At 42.2% G+C, this 21761-nt stretch overlaps 1 protein-coding gene across 7 annotated transcripts in view; it reads left to right on the top strand.

Moving 5' to 3' along the window:
* Positions 1-21761, top strand: part of ZBTB20 (zinc finger and BTB domain containing 20) — a 519609-nt gene that overhangs the window by 349333 nt on the left and 148515 nt on the right. The window lies entirely within an intron of this gene.

The following is a 21761-nucleotide window of genomic DNA, read 5'->3' as shown; positions in this document are numbered from 1 at the left end:
ATAAATCAGCATCTTCCAATGGCCATATGTTCTATTGGAAAAATCTCAAGTCGTCCTAGTTGTGTGCACCCAGATGATATTCAGTTTCATGATATGTTCCATCGTATGGTATTTAGTACAAAAAGAAGAAAACAAGAAAGTGGAAATGACACTGAGGCCTGTGCTTGCACTTCAGAATAACCGGATTTGAGTCCAAGCATCACTTAAAGCTTTAAGTTCAGTAACTTTTATTTTGGCTTAGGTTACAGAATAATTTCCATTTATCTCAAGTTGAGTCATGTCCTTTGTAGCCTGTTTGTTCCAATGAAAAATGCCTACATAATGTGAACCTTTGTCTGGCCAAATACTTAGTGTTTTTGCATGATAGGCAGGTAATTGAGCTTCCACTGTTCTCAGCAGATGAAGTAGATGATAAGTCTGGTTTGATTTACTAGGAAACAGGGAATCAAAATGCCATTGCAGACCTCAGCCTTAGTTTTTATGTGCCACCATCTCCCACCTGTAATTTACAAAGTGTACTTTAAAAATAATTGTGGCCAAAATGGAGAAGCACTTGGTGTGAACTGTTATAAGTACCTAAAAAGGTGAAGAGAATGAGCCCAGAATCTGGGCGTGGGGGTGGGAGAGAAGCCCAAGTTTCTCTGGCTGTACAATTTCTGCTGTGGCACCGGGGCTCGAAAGGGAGAGATTCATTTCAGGTGAGCAGAAACCCCAAGAATTTTGACTTGTGAGTGTGGACAACTTGCACTGGTGCGGTAAACAGTTACCTGCCCAAGCTAACTGCTCCTGCCCAACTCTGCAAACATCCGAGCTTCTTCTGAAGCATCCCCTGAACCACTGCAGTTTATTCCCAAACGTTTTCAAGAAAAATATCACCACTTATGGTTTGCTTTATAACCTTGGACTGTGAGCCACAGCATTTCAACATCTGCCTTGTGAGCATTTCAGGCAGCATTGTAGCAGTGGTGGGTAGAGAGCTGGGGTGGCAGCAACCCTTGACATCCCGATGCCTAGAACTGATTCGAAGTCCTACCAATTCCTTGTGCTCTAGCATGGAGGTCAGGTGCATCCTCCATCTGTGCTCCATCTGCTCAGCAGGAACGCTGATCTAGTGTTCTGCACCTAATGTGGTATATCTACCTTGCTATTAGATTTGAAAAAAAAAGATTAAAAGCTCTGAGGAGATCCACAATGTATAAGTATTTTTAAAAGCTTGGCTGGAAGCGTTTAAACTTTGTGCTTCAGTGGTCAACAGGGGAGCTGCAACAAGCAAGATTTTTTTAACCTCCCTTCAGAGCCCTTCTTTTCTATATTGATCTGGTTTTGCTTTTCCAAAGGATTCCTGGTTCTCAGAAACATGCACGCAAGTTGTAACAAAGCTTACTAGAGGCACAGCCTTTACGCTAAGGTGCTTAGTATCTTGCTGAGATATTGACTGTCTTAGGACTAATGGAATTTCAGAGTCTTCTCCCCTCTGAACTGTGTCATAGGGATCCAGGGCTTTTTCTTGTGACAGTGACATGTCATCATTTTAAAACAACAATTTATTTACAACTGAATTTATTCCTTGGTTGCAAGGGGAAACTGAGGCAGAAAATGCCTAGGTTGTACAACAGAGTGTGTATCAAAGCAGAGAATGAAACCCCGCTGGCTGGCTGGCTTTTTGAAATCAAAGGCAAAGCTGACTTTGATGGGACCAGCTTTTCTGAAGATAGCTGCAGACTCTTCATCTTTTTTCTGTCCAATAACTTCTGTCTGAGTACCTATAGATAAAGGACTAGGAAGATCAGGTTAGTTAAGTATCCAGAATAGTAGGAATTCCGTTGAACGTTTATATTTTTAAAACGGGGCTACAAGTTATTTAAGGACTGTGTTGAACAGAATAGTCTGTCACTTAGCGTCGTAGGCCTAACGAAATGCATTGTATGTCTAAACAAAGTTTTTCTCAGAAGTTCGTTGTACGTGTTTAGTAATAAAGAGCTCAGTAATTCCATCAGCATTTTTAAAGGTTGGAGAAAATTCAGGGTCCCAAATATGCGACGCTTCCCAGAACAAAATGCTTGTTGCCTTTGTTGTTCATTCCCAAACTGGCATGGTTAAAGGATTAGTTACTCAGCAGCGTTCTGGGTAAAAGATCAGACTAGTTTGCATTTTTATGTAAGGCAGTTCACCCTTCCCTGTGGCAGAAAAGGACAGTTGTATTTATACTGACAAGAACTGTAAATCAGAATTGGAATAAATGTTGGCACCAGCTCTTAATTATTTCTGGGAGCCGGGATCAGGTACGGCTTACATTTATACTGCAGCTCTAAAAGGCCACAGAGCACTTTCCAAAAACCGAACAATGCACACGTCCGTTTTCTGTGTGTTTCAACTATAGTGGGCTGCAGCCCACTGCTCAAACATCTGTTAAAGGAATGGGCCCATTAAAAGAACACAGCACCGTTGCAGTGTGGTAATGCATTTTAATAGTCTCCTACTGTACTTTTGCATGCATTTTTAGCCCGGTGGAAAACCAACTTCTCCTCCAACTGGTAAGAAGGGTTCACGTGAACTTACTTCCCTGGGGTTCACTGTGACTTCCCACGAAAAACTGGGATACTGCTCATGTGTTCTTGTTTCTTAGCAGTTTGTTCTAAACAAGTTGTGCAAAAATCTCCTGTTTTCTCTAGGGTGCAGGGATGCGGGGATTTTGGCGTTTGGCAGGTTGCTTTTGGAGGTCTTAAAAGATCTTCACTCTTCCCAGTGTTATCCATCACTGAACTATCAGGCCAGTGGTGCCAGAGAGCTGTGGCAGGCTAACAGCTCCGGATGTTAGCTGTTCACTGTGGGGCTGGTGAATTCCGTGATCGTTTTGAAAGCCTTACCTGACCTTAGACCATGCTTCCTTCTCTACTTCTGCTTAAAGAGATGGTTGTAAATAAAGTGTTTGCGCATTCTATTGCAAACCATCATGTTTTCAGAAGCATTTACAGATTAGAGTCACAGCTTTCCCATATCTGGCAGCAAATACCAATTTGAGAATGGAAGAGATATCACTCCCTTGATCAAATTACAATTTTTTCTTCGTACATTGCTCCAGCTGGAAATCACTCATTTTCCCGGCATAGCCCTGCTCTTCTACCCAGAAAGACACTTCCACACATACATAAAAGGTGAACTGAAGCTGGGGGAGTTGTACTTCTGGTTTATTATTTTTATTTAATTTATTAAACAGAAGTGTCAATTTCATTCTGGTTTTTACTGAAATTTGAAATCTAGAAGCTCAGAATATGCATGACTCTTTCCATATGACTGTGATAAGGTGCTGAGCACCCCCAGCTTCCTTGGAAGCTGGAAGCTGGTAGAAACCAAGAACTTTAAGACCTTCTAGGATCAGTCATCTAAGACCCTTTGAACCAAATTCTGCCTCTAGCTGCAAAACGTACAGGATTCTATACAACTGGAAATGGACATGAAGGTGTATTTCAGTCTCTTGTCTTCCTGATATTGTTGCTGTATAGTATAGCTTAAATGTCCCAGTCGTCTTTTAGAATTGAACGAATCCCATAGGTGCTGGGTCTCATGCACAGTGTTTATAGGTTATGGATGACTTCAGTAAGTAATGACTTACCATAACATGTTTCCTGCTGTGCGAAGACCCTGAGAAAAGGTTGATTCAGCGTGGACGTTTTGTTTCATTGCTGCTTTCCCTAGGGGTTCTCAGTCTGTTTTAAAGATTTGGTCGAGATCAGTGGCCAGGCTCGGGCACAAGTACTGGGGGTTTTTGTACGCCTCGTACAACTCTTCCCTTTGGGGCTGGTGGTGGCACATCGCTTCCTAATTCCTAGACTAAAGCTACAGGCACAAAGCGATACTTAAGGTCAGATGGGACCTTCCTTTGTCTGAGTTGATGGCTGCTTACAGCTGGGGCCTTCCCACAAGCTGTTGATCCAGCCTTGGCTTTGGGGGCAATGAGACTGAAAATATTGTGGCCTTTGCGAGTGCCTGGCACTGCAGGGCGGTGGTTGGGTGCTCGTGGGAGAGACATGGAGATCCTTGGGATCCAGAGCTTCAGCGCCTCACGTACAAGGACCTTAATCTAAACAAGGAGTCTAAAGAATAGCGCTGCATGTGCCTGTATAAACAGCCTGCAAATCCGATTGTAATGAGACATTCCTGAGGTGATTTCTGAACTCCCTCATCCCAGACGGGCACGTTCTCCCTAGGTTACACCCATGCTCTTTCGCCAAAGGTGGTGGGATAGGGCATGGATCACCCGTGGTGTGTTTCCTGGCGCTTGTGGTTGCAGAAGTGTGCCTGGAAGAAAGATCTGCGGATGTCTGGGTTGTACAGGAGTTAACAGAGGGAATGATATAGGCCGCCAAACCAGGATAGTTTATTGTGGCCCTATTGTAACTTTTCTTATATCATGAGGGATTTTGTATCTTCTTCTGACTGCACAACGCTGGGACCTGCCTCCTGGCTGTGATTTATTTTTCCTGTTAAGTCATTGTTCATCATTATGAGCTGAGATTATTTTTCTGTATAAATTTAACAGAGAAGCGTTCTTGAACTTGCACACATTTTTAATTTTAAAAAAGCAACAGGACCCCCTTTGCCCTCCTATAATTATGATACTAAGCAATTAGAACTCTTTACCCTTTGATCTTCGCGGCATTCTTGTCAGATTAGTACAGAGAGAGGCTTAAATCAGGATGCTGCCCCTGAGCCACCTCACCAGCTCTGGGCTGTGAAAGGCTGTTTAAACCCACATCCAGACACAGTCTCGTCTGAACTCGGGGAAGTGCACGCGGAAACGTGCCAAGGAAGCAAGGCCATACAGTCACCAGATGCAGAAGTAATTTTATTGTTGCTGCTAACACCGAAATCCTAAAGGAACCGAACTTGATTGGGGAACCCGTTGAAAGGAACAGGCCTGCTAGTTGACCTTGGCAGGTGCCGGGTGAAGGAATGGGACTGACCCTCAAGAAGACTTGGAAGATCACTTGGGCAGTCTGAGAGGGGTGAGCAGGCCTTCCTGGCCACCCAGGGTTTGGCGTGAGGAGCCGAGCAGGTGCGCCCCAGTAGGTCAGAGGGTGTCCCACTGGGCCTTCGGAGAATTTTGGAAGGACAGGTACGAGGCAGGTCGCACATCCCGATCCTTCACGGAGGGAATACTGTAGGAAGTTGTGGGCCTGGGGTTTAGAGTATCAGGATGCTTTCCATGGGGGGAGAAGACATGTAGTGCTTGAGGAGGAGCAGGGACTCCTTGCCAGGCCAGGCTGAGACCTCCGGCTTTGCCTTTCCAGTTGCGACACAGCTGGCTGAATAATCCTTCCGCTTAGAATTTATATTTTCTTATACTGGCTTAGAACGTAATGATAGCCTCTTAGCTACAGCAAAACCAGGTATTTCTTAGGTGGAAGAGAACTATCCAAAAGCCAAGTTAGATATACAAGTGTTCAGTTGTGTTTCACATTTTTCTGTTCATGCTACTTAACGGCATTTTGCTCACCACTCAGTTCATCTCTTTGGCCTAGTTTACAGTGTTTTGGGTGGGATTTTTTGCCAACCCCAAAAGCTCCCTAACCTTTGTTGCTTCTTGTTTGGGGGTCTTTGTGGGTACGTTTGTACCTCTCTTCTCACTGACCCACCTCTTTTCCTTTCCCTTTGCTGTCCACATGTAAGTTCATAATTTTCTCTATGGCTAAGGAAGCCCAGTTGTATTTCTCAAATTTTGAGATCTACTGAAAGGGGGTAGAGGGGAAAACTGGAGTGAGTCATCTTTCTTGGCTCCTTGGAAGTTGGAACCAGCTTCAAAGGGAGTCTCAACTTGGGGGCAGTTGCACAGATGAAACCCAAACCTTTGTATGTTCATCCCTTTCCTCCTCCTCTCTCCTCATGTAGTCCGAACAGATCTGGCAATTTCAGTTCAGCACGTCTGTGCAGTTTTTTAAAATCCATTACATAAGTTTGTTAGTTTAAGACTCTCTTTTTCAACATATGAGCCTAAAATGGCTTTGATTTAAAAATGGAACTTGGCAGGGAATTTGTTCATATGGTAAGATATTTTTTTTTAGTTTAGTTTCATTTATAATATGTTTTAATCATTTTTGGTGTTTTCAAAACAAATGGTGAAATATGTGTTTTTCCTTCTATTTTTGGCTACCCTCCTCTGAAAGGCCTTACTTCTCCCTTGTGTGTTTAATTTGGTGCTTTAAGAAGCCTTTTTAGATAGAGGGGCCTTATGCTGCAAAATTTAGACTTAAATATCTCTGCAAAGAGGGCAAAGTCAGACGTAGATCCTGCTGGCCAGGACTTTGCATCTCAGGGCTCTTCTCTAGTAACAAGCAGAAGGGTCACTAACTGGGGCTCAGAGTATGTGCAAATAGAGGAAATAAATGGAATACAAGGAGGAGAAAGGAAGGAAACAAGGGGAGACAACACTGTTTCTATATCCATGATCAGTACATCCCAGTCATCTGAGCAATTATTTCAGGAATTTTTTTCACAGTCTGAGATGCAGCAGATTGCTGCCAAGCAAAACTCTTTCTTCTCATCCCTAAACCGAGGGACTCTGGGTTCCCTGATCAGCCCTAATTCCCCTGAGTTTTCATACGGTGGTTTTCCTTCATGATCTCCTTAGCACGTAGAATACTTTATAGAATAGATTTCTGCCCTTTAGCAGGTGGTTCATACCATGCATCCTGTTAAAATCTGTACAGTGGACTTGGGTCCTAATTTTTCAAGTGATCTTCTCTTCCGATACAAAGGTCCCAACTTTGTGGGGAGAGGGGACGCAAGATGCAAGTTGAAGCTTGAGGCACCTATGCTCAGGCTGGGACCTCAGAATAAATGCTTTTAAAGGAAATGCAAGGCTGATCACCTGGTTTGCCATTTGCACCTAGCTATATAGGAGACCCCAGCTTGTGTTTATACTGAGACTAGCTGAAGCAAAATGCATGTTGCTTTGGCAAAGGTTAACAGCAAAGAGTATCATCAGCCCGAAGAGCAGCGCCTTTTTTGAAAAGGGACAGGCCCTGGGGAGAAAAAATTCAGGTCCTTTGTGGGAAACTCAGTTGCAATGACAGGTAATTCAGGATGAGAAAGAGGTCGACTACGCACGATGAAGGCAAGGGAAGAGATGATCCACCATAGGAATGTATGGTAGAGGGGAAAAAAATGGAAGCTGCACTTCATCCCACTTAAGGCTGACATATGAGGTAGAAGGAAAAATCTTTTATGCTCGGAGATGGGCTTTAGAAGATCAGCCAGAAACAAACACACACAAAAATAAGAAAGCAGAAGGCGTGGGTGGTTATGGGGATTAGTACTGACATATGGAGCCTATCAGCTTGAAGTTACATGTTTAAGTCTGACCTAGGTCACTCCTGCCCCAAAGTCATTACTGTCGAACAGCTGTTGGGTGGCCTCTGTGAAATGACTTAGGGGTCTGAGCCCAGTTTCTGGTGGCAGGTGTCCACATTACACAAAATCCATCTGTATTAATTAGCCCCCTATATCTGGCAATCTCAACAGAAAGACCAAGTATTAACGGTTCACCACAGAGAGTAAGCTATCCTACTTTATCTTGGGTGACCCTTCAAGGAAGGGGCTGAAGAACTTTGGCAAAAATATTGCAGGAGAAGACAGCACAGCCCCTGCTCTGTGGTTAAACTCCAGCCACCACTTCTCAGATCCCTTGGACCACCAGATCTCACTAATACTTCGTTTACTCTTGAAGTCAGCAGAAAGAAAGTATTTCATAACTGACTGCTTGCGCGATGTTGAATATACATCCATTTGGTTTCTACTTTCAGATCATCATAATATAAACAGGAAAACTACATTTTGAATTCATTAAGTTCTTCCTCCGCTGTTTATAAAAGATAAAAACTTCTCTCTCCTTTTTTTTTTCATGAGGATTGATTGGTGTCATGTACATATTCGTTCACTTCTGTTTATGCAAGATAATAAGAGTATTAACATGGAGGTGGAATAATGGTGTTTATAATTCCATCACCAGTGTTTATATAAGATAAAAACAGTTTAAAAAAAAAAAAAACAGAAAAAAGAAAAATAGTGAGAGAACATTTGCCATTATGTACATATATTATTTTTTTCACTTCTGTTTGTAAAGAACGTGAAAGAAAAAAGTGTTGCAAGTAGAAGAGGAGTTGATTCTGTTTATATTTCTGTCCTGTTTACCTAAGATAAATTAATTTGGAGTTGATGTAATGAGCAGCTTGGGAGAAGAGAATTGGGGTGAAAGAGGGACTGGTGGGGTTGTGCCTGATACTCTTAGTACCTTGTAATCCTTTCCTTTATTAAGAAACATGAAAGATGTATACTGAACCTTTCTAGAGGGAATATGATACCACTGGTGAGGCAGGGGACACACGGTGCTGTCATGCCAGCTAATACATAGGCCACTACCAGAGGGGTGGGAGGCTTTCTCTGGGAAGAGGAGTCTGAGAACAGAGAGGATGCTACAATAGTCTGAAAAGATCTCATGAACGTTAAACCCCTTGGTATCATTGTCCATGGACTTAGTCCAGTAATTGTGTGCCTGTATGACTCTGTTTTGTTCTGCAGCTTTGAAGTCTAATCCTAATTCCTTCAGGGAGAAAGGCTTGTAAAATGTCTGCGTTTCAGAGAGGCAGAGGAATACTACCTTTGATGCAAGCTCTATTGTCAGTCCTGCGCAGTCCTTCTCATTCACCCCTGCTCCTACCCTGTGCATAGGCGTATTGACAGATGAGGGAGGCTGGCAGATGTGAATATTGCCTTGGGATGAGCACCGATGCACTGTTTCTCAGTGTCAACCAGAAAGGCCATTTATACCTAATAAAAGAACAACTGTGTGGACATTAACGCACACAGACCCAAAAAAGTCCATGAGTATTCGCTTACTTTTACAAATGAGTTTGCTCTGGCTGCAGTCACACCCTTCATGTGTTTGCTTTGCACAAACATTCGGGCAGGCAGGCTTCACTGGAGTGACAGCAAACGGCCCACTTTAAAAATCATGTGCTGCTGTGCTTTCAGGTGGTGAGCTCTCAGCTCACATGTGTATTTACCGTGTAAGTGGTAAGTGCCGCTAGGGGTGGCTTTGAACATGTTTCTCACCTCCCTTTTGCAGTCAAAGGAATCGGCCCAGGAGTTGGCCTGACCTGCAGATGGTGATGGACATACGTATACGAATTGCTTAAGTAAAAACAGTGAGAGAAAATCAAACTTCATCCCTAACCAGGAAACTGTAGAGTATCAGTAAATCTAACATTGCATCACAAATGCTCTTTTGTCTTCCAAAGGAAGTCACTGTCTCTTATAATTCCATAGTAACATTTCTTTCCCCCTCTAATCCTGAATGAATCCAAATCCCAATGAAGTCTTCATCTCTTCTTCCCAGTTCTTCCTTCAGCTCAATAAATTGTCCCTACCAAGCCATCCATTTAAGCACATACATAAGTCTGTTAAATGGAACCTGAAGTAAAGGTTAAATTTTAATTACATGCTTGAGTCCCATTGCTTTCACACATTTGAAGTTAAGCGCAGCCTTGAGTACAAGGTTTGAGGGCTCAAGGGTTTAACATTAATCCAGTCAGGAGGCAAAAACAATGTTGTACGTCTGTTGTGTGACAAGCTCTATTGCATTGCTTGATCCCACCTGTGCACCCCTGCTCCAAATGTCAACTACTTGAAGTAGACTGTATATGCTTAGTAAACAGCATTGCCCAAGGTAGGTGAAAAAAATAGGCTGCATTGAAAAAAAATTGCAGTCCGCTGGTGGACCTTCCAAAAGTGGACAAGGATGTGAATTAGCCAAGTAAATGATTCCTTGAAAGTTCCTCTCTACTAATTGCCAGCCGCTACTTCCCTTAGTCTGATGTGGAAGTGGATGCAAAGAGCAGGGATAGATCTTCCAGCAAGCTAGGAAGGATTGTAAAGGAGCTTCAATCAGAAACTTTTGTTTTTCAGTTGAATATAAATTGTCATGGGTACAAAATGTCATTTCCTGAAGCGAAGGCCACTCTAGTCCCTATCTCGGAGCATTCCAACATACAATAATATGTCTTAATTACGGCATTTCAGCACAAAAGGCACAGAAATTTCACTTTTCAGAGTTGTATAATCAAGTTGCTCCACCTTGCTATTAGGCATGAATGGCAGTCAGTGCTCCAGGGAAGCCTGAAATTGAAAGAGCAGCGGGGTGGGGAGCAGTGGGTCAGGATGGGTATGCATTTAGGAGAGCTGTGTGGGGAGTCCAGAACTAGAATAGCGGGAAGTGCTGTAAATTGGATTGAACACGTTGCTGGTGGACAGGGTGAAAGATTATACAGCATTTGTCTGTGTGACCGTAATGAGCTTTTTTCCCATAAAAGATTTGGGGAGAAAGTACTGTGTATGAATAGGGTCCCTTTAAGAAGCACTTTTAAAAGAGCTCATTTTCGATTCCAATCATGTATATGCCTCAGCAAGACTGTAGCCAGATGCTTGTAGATCTGAAGAACACAGCCCAACCCTTTTCTTATCATCTACTAGAGATGACAGAATTTAAAAACTCAATGGCACTTTCGATAACTTCTAACAAGAACTGGGACTTGCCTGGCTCCATTTGTCTGGTCAAGGCTGTATTTCTGCGATTTATCCCATGGAGATTTTCAGCAGAACCTTACACTTAGTGTCTAAATTAATGATATTCCTTCCTTTTTGCCATGACAAAAACCACTCTGCGCTATATACATTATGCTAAAGTTTTTGTCATGGACATCTTCTGTAAAAGCTTTTTCAGCTTCATCATTTTGACAAGCTGATTCCATTAAATCCTTCCCAGTGATCATTTTTGTATGGTGTAGATGGGAAAGCTTGTTTGCTTGCACGGTTTTTCCCTTCTTTGAAGCTAGAAAATGGTGATCAGCTGCCAGGTTATGTGGTATATCTTACCACTGACCTGTCCCCAGAAAAACGTATTTTGAGGAAACTCGTGCATTTTTTTGTATAGCTTTCGTAGTAAATAGAGTCGCTCATTAGTCTAGGCTACAACTTTTCTTCAAGGCTCTTTCAGGATGTAGACACGAGCTTAGCTATTAAAGCATGTAGGTTGGTCTGTTAATATCTGTGTGCATTGGAAAGCTGTGGATGCAGAAGATATTTCTCTCCTCTGTGTTTTTCACCATTTTCATCTGCACTGAAATGGAAATTGTCAAGTGCTTTGAATAAGGAAGCCCTCTAGATGTTCTCCAGTACACGGTTAACTCAAAATCCTCCAGTGAAGGTTCGCCACAGTATGATGATACCTTTTCCAGGTCCCTTGCGCTTTGGCATCAGAGGTACCAAAGAGGTCTGGGCAAACTCCATTGGCTCTGATCCTGCCGTACTGGCAACTGCTAGATGCTGATGATAAAAGCTAGCGATGATAAATGATAGAGTTGATAATGAAAAAGAAGGATTCTTAAATTTTAAAATACATCCCCTGACAACATACTTTCTGAGGAAGTGAGTTATTTTAATCTCAGTTTTATGGCATGAGGAAACTAAGATTTTGTGAATAAAGCAGATAGGAGTCGGGGGGGGGGGGGGGGGGGGGGGGAGGAAACCAGATCCCACAAAACCTGCCTTTGTCTTCAAGGAATGCTTTTTATCTGTCATTGCTACAAATGAGCATGGTGTAGAACTAGCTCTTTGCTTCATTCTTAATGAAGCCAGTAGAGTTTTTCATGCCAGCCTCAGTGATGGGCACGGCCATTGGTCTTTTTGGGCTAAATGTTAGAGCAGACAGCCTTCTTTTGCATAAAAAGAAAAACAAAATCTCAGTAGAGTACCAAGAGTATCAGAGCATCTCGGATTCCTTCATTTATTTATCTGTGTCACAAACCAAAAGCAAATTTTAAAGCGCGCTCTCTCTCTCTTTTTTTTTTTTCTTTTGGCCACCTGCTAATAAACTTCAGCATCCTTCCTTTTCCAGAGCGTTTCCACAGATACTCATATTTCTCAAGCTCTGACAGCTTTCTGATCCCCAAGACTGAATAGCTGGTTATCTCAGCTGCCCGTCTTATGTGGAGTTTATCTCCCTCATTTAAAATCGCAAAAGCACTGCCTGCATGCACAGACCATTATCCTAGCTGGGTTGTTAAAGTTACTGTAACGCTGACTTTATTTTCTTTAACAGTTCTGAACAAAATGTTTCCTTTGAAAGGTCTCAGACCTCTATCCTCCCAGCTCCTAATCACAGTAATAACCAACCTCAAGGAGTCATTAGTGAAGACTCAAACAATATCCTGTAACAAGTCAGCTATGAAGAAATTGGCATAGTTTATCTCTTTGATTCGTGTTCTTATGAAAATAATGGGTTGCAAAATAAAGCTAGCATTGCTCTCATGCTATACAGTATCCCTTGGATCTGAGCCTTTCCTCCCCCACCCACTTGTCTCCCAAACTAACACAGAATACAACTCTGATACCGTTTACGAGACAGGGTCTGTCCACAGAAGCAACCTGTTCTTAGTCTATAGTGCCACTTTATTGTGCTCTTCTTACACTGAGTCACTCACAAACCTCTTTCTGATCGCTGTAACTTGTTGCATTTTCAGATGAGCTGGGAAAATGGTATAATGATTATATTCAAATCCAACCCGTAAAGAAGGGTTTACTTTTCTGAAGCGAATGGATGCAGCGAACTATATAAACTGGGTTTGGATAAGTTCTTGGAATTGTTTGCTTTCGGTTTTGTCTTTGTGAAATGGACACTTAACGCTTTGCAGGAAAGCTGATAAATAGCATAAACTACAGCCCACCAGTAAGAGACTTTGTAAAATCTCTGTGTCTGCTGTTTGGCTTCAGCAATCAAAGGGATTAGCTTTTCTTCATTGAAAGGAGAATGCAGGTGGCTTTTCAGGTTTCTTTAAGGATATTTCTTCTCATTTGATGTGGTTCAGGCTCCAAACAGGGCATCAAAAGATGTGAGCTCATTTCACAGTTCTGCTTTAGTATTGATCAGCTTCAATAGCAGTTTAGCTTTCTCTTCTTTCCTTTTTTTACTCCATAAAATGGGAATAAGGAAAATTCCCCCTATAAAGCCAAAGGTAATGTTCCCCTTATTGGTGGTTGGTTTGTTTTGGTGTTTTTTATTTTTACAAATAAAACTCTTGAGACTATGTGCATTGAACTCCACAGCTTCAAGGCATGTTAAGTTTCTCTCTGGATGAGCTGTATTGATACGGATAAACTATACTCTTTGGGGGAATATTGGGAAATTTGGAAACCCCTAGAAATAATTCATACAATTGTGAAGCCCATGCCATGATTCAGTTACAAGTCTTATTTCTTCTTGTTGACTGGGTCAGAAAAAGAAATTGCCAGGCTGAGATAGCCCAAGATGGTTTTGTAGTTTGGGAGAGGGAGTCCTACCAGAGAAGGTGCTAGGGACTTACAGTGTGGTTTCTTTTATATTATGTCTGACTGGGGCATATACCTTTTCTCTTCATTACATTTTGCAGTAATTTGTTTCCGTCAGCTACTCTGTGTTGTCCTTTATTACCAAATGAATACTCCAGTTAAGATTGAAGAGTTGGTGAAAAATGGCCATCTAAGCTACCCTGCCATCGCACTCGCTTCCTGCAGCATCAGATTGGTGGTGAGGGTCACGGAGGGAGGTGTGTCAAACTGATAAAGCAAGGAATCAAGCGTGGTTTGGATATATTAGCAGCAAAACTTAGAATTAGGGCCAGGACCCAACAAAACAGCGTCAGATTTGGTGATAAGCGGGATCAGGTTCAGTGATAAGAGACTGCATTCTTGACTCTTCAACCACCCGTCTCCATCTAAAATAACAATGAAAAATTCAGTTCCCCTGAAACTCGGTTTTCAGGGCACATGTCACAAAACTGACAGCATGCTATAGAGTACACTGTTCTCGTACCGAATATAAAATAGAGTGTATTGTTCCCAGAAGCCATTTTAGTGGATCTTTATAAGGTCATTTTGATTTATTTTAATAGGCATAAGGTGAAAAAATAAATTCCAAAATACTGATTATGGCCTTTTAGGGGAAAAAAAAAAAAAGTTGGTTCTCCTTCTGGAAAACTCAGGAAAAAAGCACATATTTAACCTGTGTTTTTAGATGCTGAGGGCTTAACGCTGCATACAGTGGTGCAGCTGCATAACCCTGGTGACTTCAGCGGGTCTGCAGGGGTTTAAAGGCAAGTGAAATACTTCTGTAACGCTTTTAGTCTCATTCCAAGTGTTGCATACCATCACAACAACACAGTTCTTATTTGAAGCAGTACAAATTGTAAAAACCAGAGCACAAACCATGTGGTACCTTACCTTTCAAGGATCTGTTGCTCTTGTGGCTGGTATCTGTCAGGTTAGCTTTTCCTATATGTCTTCATATAGTCATGTTGTGATTTCTTTAGTGGATAGACAGTCAGGAAAACATTCTGACATTTTATTGAAATTGATGGTAACTATGGATTTGACATACTTAGGCTTTTCCATAATGACCTTGCTGCCGCTTTGCTCCTGATTTACGACACACCCTTGCATTCAAGTCCTAACCCATGCAGCTCTCACCAAGGAGAGCAAGACGGATTCTTGAAGTCCAGTGTAACCCTAGCCTGGGGCTTGCCAGAGCTCTGCTCATACCCTTCCCCCCCGACACACCCATGGGTGATACAGACCCCCACAAACCTGCGTAACCCTCCAGTCCCCTTGCAGCTCAGGCTTGGCAGTGGCCCCATTCCAGCTCACCCTGTTCTCCAAGCCTTGTGGTGCTCACAGACTCGGCCAGCGCCCTTTAGTTGTGATCTTCAGTGCCTTCAGGGAAAAATGATGTATCGGAGTACTTATGTCCCAAATTGAATGTTAGTCAGATGTTAAGATGAAAGAAATATTATGGAGAGTCAGCACGTCTCACTTTGGAAATAAATTACGTAAAGTACACTGGAGTGTCATGTCTCTTGGGACCACATATGATCCAAAGATACCATTTAGAGAAGTGATCACAACACCGCTAGATTTATCAGATCATCCTGAAGGAACATTAATACCCAGAAAGAAAATAATAATTAGCAATAGAAAGGCCCCAACCAATAATTTAAACTCATTTTCCAGGGTCACTTCCTCACATCAGTAACCTATTTGTATGTATCACTACATTTTATAGCAATTATCTTCTTATTAATAGTAGACAAACTTCACTAATTGCTGTTGTTAATACAGATGCATTTAGTTCCTAGTACTGTATTTTCTTAGCTTAACATTTTGGTTATTCAAGTTTAATCTGCTTAAGTAGTTCAGGATTATTTGATTGTATTTTCTTGTGCTGTGTAGTCTGTTTTGGGCACTGCTGAATTCAGGACAGGTATTGGGGAGGGTGCAGGGAACGTGGACCGTGCACTGCAGCTGCAAACCCCCAAGCAGGGAAGCAGAAGATACGCTTCTCTGCTTATCCAGCTTGCAGTAGGGAGAGTATGGCTAGATGTGGCTATGGTGTAAGGTGGCAGACGTAGCTTGTGAGCTGCCTGTTCAACCACACTGCCTCAGAACAGAAAATTCACCTACAGGCATGAGCAAAACCAAGACCTAAATTTTAGGGTATGATCCTGAAAGACAGCCAGTATCTTTAGGTATATATCCTTGTATATTTAGTTAGATATGTTTTCTCTTTTCTTCTATTTAAGGTTTCAAAGCTGAGTTCCAAGTGCCAAGAGTAGCCAACACAAAATGGTTTCTAAAATGGAAATGCCCCAACTCTTTACGGATCACAAAAACAACTCCTCTGGTCAACAGTTGACCTCTTTTTTTCCCTCTTTTCCAAGAGACAACAGGGAACAGGCTGTAAGCTGGGTGGGAACAACCCAGTAACATCCTAACTGCCATCTTTTCCAGGGCCATTTTAGCTCCTTCGCTGTCTCTTGCTGGAGCCCACACAGCCACACAAGGGAAAGGCATCCCTGGTGCTGGAAAGATGAGAGGCAGGAGCAGTCCGCTCTGCCACGGGAGCAGTGAACCCGGCCTACAGCGCAGCCCCTGTGGGCTGTCAGAAGTAGGTGGTGTGAGTTATTGCAGCAATGGCCACACCTTCCCAGGTATTCCGTTCCCCTGAATTTGTCCCCCAGCACCTGAGAAGCCCTGGCCACCTTATCTGCGCACCCCTCCGGGGTGACGAGGGACGGCAGGGAAGGGGCAGTGCTGGGGGACTGGGGGTGGGGGGCAGCCTCCTCCTGCCAGCTGAGCTGCCTGAGGCTGCGGGGGCCAAGTACCTGCCAACAAAATGTCCTGGTTGAACGTATTTGTACAAATTCCCAGAGACATACTGGTTAGAGTTACGGAAAGTTGCAAGTAATACCATTGCAGGCTATCTTGAAGTCAAGATGCATGCACAAAATGCTACATTTAGATTATAAAACAAGAATATACTTAACTTTTTTTTCACACTTTTTGCTAGTTTTGCTCTCACCCTGAGCCCCTTAAAGCAACTGCTGCTGAAGCTGTAATGTGCTGTTGCTTCCAGAGAGCTCTCCTGCTCTTCTTTTAAAGATGTTTTCCTTAGAGGTGCTTTGTATAGAGACTTTTCTTGACTGATGTTCTTCTTAGGGAGCTGGAGACCTCCGATGGATGTTAATTAGATGGAAGAGATTCCTTTTCTTATTTCATCTATTTCATTGTTTTCACTGAGAACAGCTGGTAGTACTTATTTTGGGCTGAGTTACCTGTGAAAAGAGTCAGTTCCTTCACTTGATGTCTTTTTGAATTAGCTTACATATACATAAAAGTCAAAATTTTGGTTGGATTAATTTCTTTTTGTCTTATCAAAACATAATATTATCCAGCCTTCTTGGAAAGCTGGGTGTGCTGAAAAAATCTATTCCACCAAGACTTTTCTATTTTCTATTAAAGAATCCTTAAAGTTTCTGGTTTATAAAAGTTTTTTTGTTTGTGTGTATGTGTAACACTCATTTAAAGTTGCCTTCTCCCAGTACATATTTCTTAATTTGAAAAAGACAAGGCTAACATTGTAGCTATTCTTAATTATAGAAATTTAAAAAAATCTCCTTGAAATTCTTCAAGTTTGAGAGAGGAAAAAAGTCAGTTACCTTTTCTGTTATCTTCTGTGGACTGTAGCTTCTAAAAAACCTCTTGTCTTTGGAAAATGAGTGGTGGAATTATTAATGATAAATTCTGACTCAAAATTGTTCTTGAGTCACTGTTGCATTCTCCACAGAACCACAGTTTGGCTGTTGATTTCATTTAAAAGAGTGTGCACACCTGTAGTGGAGTAGTTTTTTTTCAAATACTTTAATGATACATAACTAAAATACGCGGGTAAGTGCATTCCAATGTATATAGACATACCTTAATTCTAATATACATACAAAAACTCCTTGCCATTTTGCAAAGACCATTTTATTTTGGTTCTCCACTACCATAGACTGAGAGTTGATGCACAGCCATATAGCTGGCTCTCACGCTGAATTTGCAGTATCCTCTCCCACGTGTGCTTTCTCCCTCACTGCAATAGGCGGTCAGTTGTAAAACCGTCTCTGCAGTTCATCACTTTTCTAGCACTAACTCAACCGAGTGATGTTCGTTTCCTTTCATATTAGATAGAGCAGCCAGCCCTTCTCTTCAGTCTTGTATGAATGAATGAGTCCACAAGCACCAGCCCTGGGCTGTGGGGCTGTCCCTCTTCTCATGGGCACGAAGAGGTAAAGATGCAGAGATAGAAAAGGAACCTGCCACATTAACCCTTTGAGAAGACTTGGTGGATTTCAACAGGAGCAGGATTGGGGCTCTGCAGAAGCGCTAATGTCTGATGGGCCTTTTGGACCATTTCCATGCACTGTTTGGAGTAGGTGTTGTCATCACTCCCCAAGCAGACACCATTGTGCAGTGAAGTCTGTTAATACAGGTGACAGTGAAATTTCAGATATTTTGGCTGCTGAAGGAGGTGGTCACGTCAAGTAGCATGACCACGGGGGAGGAAAAAAAAAAAAAACAAAAACGGAGAACTTGAAAGATCAGTTTCCCCTATACGCTGTCATGTCACTTTTCCTGATGGCTCCTTACCTCGGTTGTGACATCTGTGGCTAAGGCGTTGTCACATTTCTGGTATGCTAACATAACATTTGACTACCTTACCCTGCATCCTTGTAATTAACTCCTAATATTAAAGCAGTTTCCATCTCTGGATTCCTCAGCAAGCTGATTGAAAGGTGGTTTAATTGCACAGCATTGCCAAGAAACACGTTAGGTGATTGCTGGCTGTAGTAAGAGTTAATGTGAAGGTAATAGGAGGTATCACAGGGACTAAGATTTTGCTGGCCATTAGCAGAGGTGACTTCAAAAAGCAAATGATAATTAGTATAGGTTTCATTGAACCAAGTTTCCATCTGCTGCTAGTCACTGGATTTTGAGCTGCTCTCCTGTTGAAATTTGCATGTATTTTCCTAGATTCTCGATGGAAAGGACATTTAGGGGAAAGGGGTATAAATCAACAAGTAACAACGTAACCTGCAGAAATATAAATCTATGTAGATTAATCCATGTTTCCTAAATTGCATGCTAGATTGTAATTCAATCAAAGGGTAGGGGTCTTGTGACGTTTATGAACATTTATGGATGGTATGAGTGCTCAGATTAAATGTCAAACCTGGTATTCAGTTTAGAATCACGTATTATTGTTGTTCATTAATATATAAAAACAGCAATTATATCCACTAAAATCCTCAATTTAATTTTGCCGTAATCTGCCTCTACTGTGTCAGAGATGCAGTGCAGCCTCTCTGCCCCCTCGGATCCTTTACAAGGCTTCACTGAATTTCAGCTGAGTCTCCTCTTTCACTGTGTTCCCCCAGAATGGCACTGGCTCCGTTTGGCCCCCTTTGAACTGGGGAATTCTCTAGTAAATGATTTTCTTTATCTTCCTCTGGCTTTAAATTCTGGTTTAGATACTGAGCAGGTGTAGCGCATCCAGGAGGAGAGGGGTGACAAGACTCTGCATCTTAGATCCAATTCGCTGAGTAGATTACATACGATAAAGCTGTGCCCTTCACTGGTTCCGTATCAGCAAAGGGTGAAAGTGTTTTGAGGCAAGAGCAGTCAGTTTAGGATTATGTGAATCTGTTACCAGTCCTCCCTGCTTAAAGCAGTTCATCATTTGCCTGCTTCTTGCCAGTCTAGGGGCTGAAGGAGTAACATTTCTCACCTTGGCAGTGCATTGCATCAAAGAGATCCTAAATCACTTTGCAAAAATGGAGTGGAATTGCCGCCGTAATTTACTGCCGAGAAAAAGGCACTTGGAGCAGGTTAACTCAAGCCATTCAGTGAATAAACTGTAAGAACAACTGAATATGTGAGATTGCAAAAATCACTTTGGCACCCAAGATGTTAATTTTGTTGAAAGTAAGCAGTGCTTAAACTAACAAAGGTAAAATATTCTCAAGTCCCCAGGTGGTTTATGGCCAAAATTTCACTGACTTCCAACAGACTTTGACGTGAATGCCTAAGTCACTTTTGAAAATTGCAGTTAGCTTCATAAATCAATTACCTGCTTGTATAATGTAACTCATATGACAGGATTTCACCATCTTAACTCCCATAAACAGAAGTTCTTCAGTGTTTAGGAACCTTATTCTCATTAAACTCAAGGCAGGGATAAGATTCCTAAATATCCTTAACACTTTGGACTTGTTTGTCTCTTAGTCTTTGTGATTTAAATGGAATTTATTCACGTAGCAAAGAAAGAGAAAGTGAGCAGGATCTGGCCACAATGAAGCAAGGGCAGGCTTAAGATTAGCCCCTGGCTATTCTGTCCAATGGCCAAAACAGCTTCCAAGTAATAATGATTAATTAACACTGGGAATTCAATATGAAAAAAAATCAGTGGATTCTCTTTGTCCACCTCACCGTACTAGGTTGAAAACAAACGACATAAATAAAGATGGGTAATTATTCTGCTTGTAACACGGAGACCTGGGGAAAACGGTCAGCTTTCTTAGACTTCATTTTTTATGTTATTGTGTAATAGTATATCTTGAAATCTACTGGGTTAATCTAATGTAATTGGGTTAAGTATGTCTCTAGTGACAAACAGCGCTATATGATAAAAAGTTTCACCCCAGCATTTTAATGGTTCAGGTTCTGCTCATGGTTTCAATTAAGTCAGTATGATTGCACAGGGCAGTGAGAACAGGATTTGGCCCACTTCTCTCCTGCATATGTGTTCTGCAGTTATCTAACCTGGAATGAATCATAGTTTCCTCAGACACATCTTGTTTTTCCAATACTTTACATGGGAAGTTTTGTTTTCATGGATTTTCTTTTGAACAAAACTGGTAATCAAGCGTCCAGACGTATTGCGATCATTTAAAAAATTATGGTGTTTCAGTTCTGGTGATTTGCCAGATTCTAGTTTGCAGCTCCTAGTATATTGTGCCTGTCTGAAATTACCCTGCAGTTTTAATTAGGTACGACAGTCTTTTCAGTTCTTATAGCAAATTTGACTGTAATGTTGGTGTAAGTCATTACTCAGCACCTCCAGAGTCTCAGGCCATAATTTGTAGAATTCTTTGGCATCCATGGCATCAAAGTTGCCTGACACTTTGCCTTAAGAGAACTTGTTTTATGTTGCTTATAACAGAGCCAAACTCTAACCACTCAGCCTAAAATTTTCCCTTCTGTGTTTTTTTTCCCATGCTGGATGCCTCCCGTTTTTTTTCTTTTTACATTTTTCTTTTTTTTTTTTCCTTTTAACTCCAGGGCTCCAAGGCACATTCTTTGACTCAGAGCTCTTGTCTCAGGTTATTCCACGGTGTGCAGCTCACATCATGGCCCCATCTGCCCAAAACCCTGAAAGAAATACTTCCCAGCTACCAGCTGCTAACAGTCTATTGCAGAGGAATCTATGGACTTCATGGTTAAATCCTCAGGAGCAGTGTAAAAGGAAAATGAGGGATACATGCTTAGCAAAGCACTTCTTTCCCACCAGGAAAACTTCCCTGTGAAAGTTTATCAGAGTAAAGGATTCTTGGAAGTAAGATGAATAGTCGCCTGCTCTTCACCAACCTGATCTTGTCCTTCCTTTCATCTTAAGGCACTTCAGCTTTTCAGTCCGGGCAGAATCCATCCTGCCGTCTGCCTCATGACAATTTCCTTACATGTGGGAGCAGGCAGCTTCTTCAAAGAGGAGTGCGCTGTTCAACAGGGTCTCTCTGGGTGGCCTGTCCAAAGGATGCTGTAAGCATCTTGTTAGCTGCCCTGCAGCTCGTATGATTCTCTCTGCTCTTTGCTGTGCTTCTTCCACCTCCTTTGCGGGTGACCAGCCACCGGAGATGCACACATGCTTCATCTCGCACACTGCTCTACCAGGCCCATAATTCCCACAAATAATAGCTATAACTGAACAAACTTTCTGCCTGCCTTCCCTCTTTCTGTCCTGTGACACCTCCTCACTTTTCCTTCACTATCACAGCTTGGGTTTGTATTCCTCTGAATATTTTCAGTTGCCTTGAGGAATGATAGAGCTAATGTCTCCCTGTAACTGGACAGGAAATGGTAGGTGAAGGCCATGTCTTGACTTAAGTACTGGAGCACACCACATGGGTCCCATGGTCTTTGTCCACCATGCTCCTGGTCCCCTCATTGCTGTCTTTTGGAGAGCCCTGTTTGGTCTGACTACCTGAATTTCTTTCAGCTCAGGGAAGGGAAGGAGGGAGACAGGACTAATTTTTACCTTTGAACATTTTCGGGGCATCTTCCTTTGTTTTCTTCGTCCA

The sequence above is a fragment of the Falco biarmicus genome, chromosome 5 (assembly GCF_023638135.1).
Source record: "Falco biarmicus isolate bFalBia1 chromosome 5, bFalBia1.pri, whole genome shotgun sequence".
Lineage (NCBI taxonomy): Eukaryota > Metazoa > Chordata > Aves > Falconiformes > Falconidae > Falco > Falco biarmicus.
The sequence above is the reverse complement of the archived record's forward strand: the minus strand, read 5'-3'. Positions and strand labels throughout refer to the sequence as shown.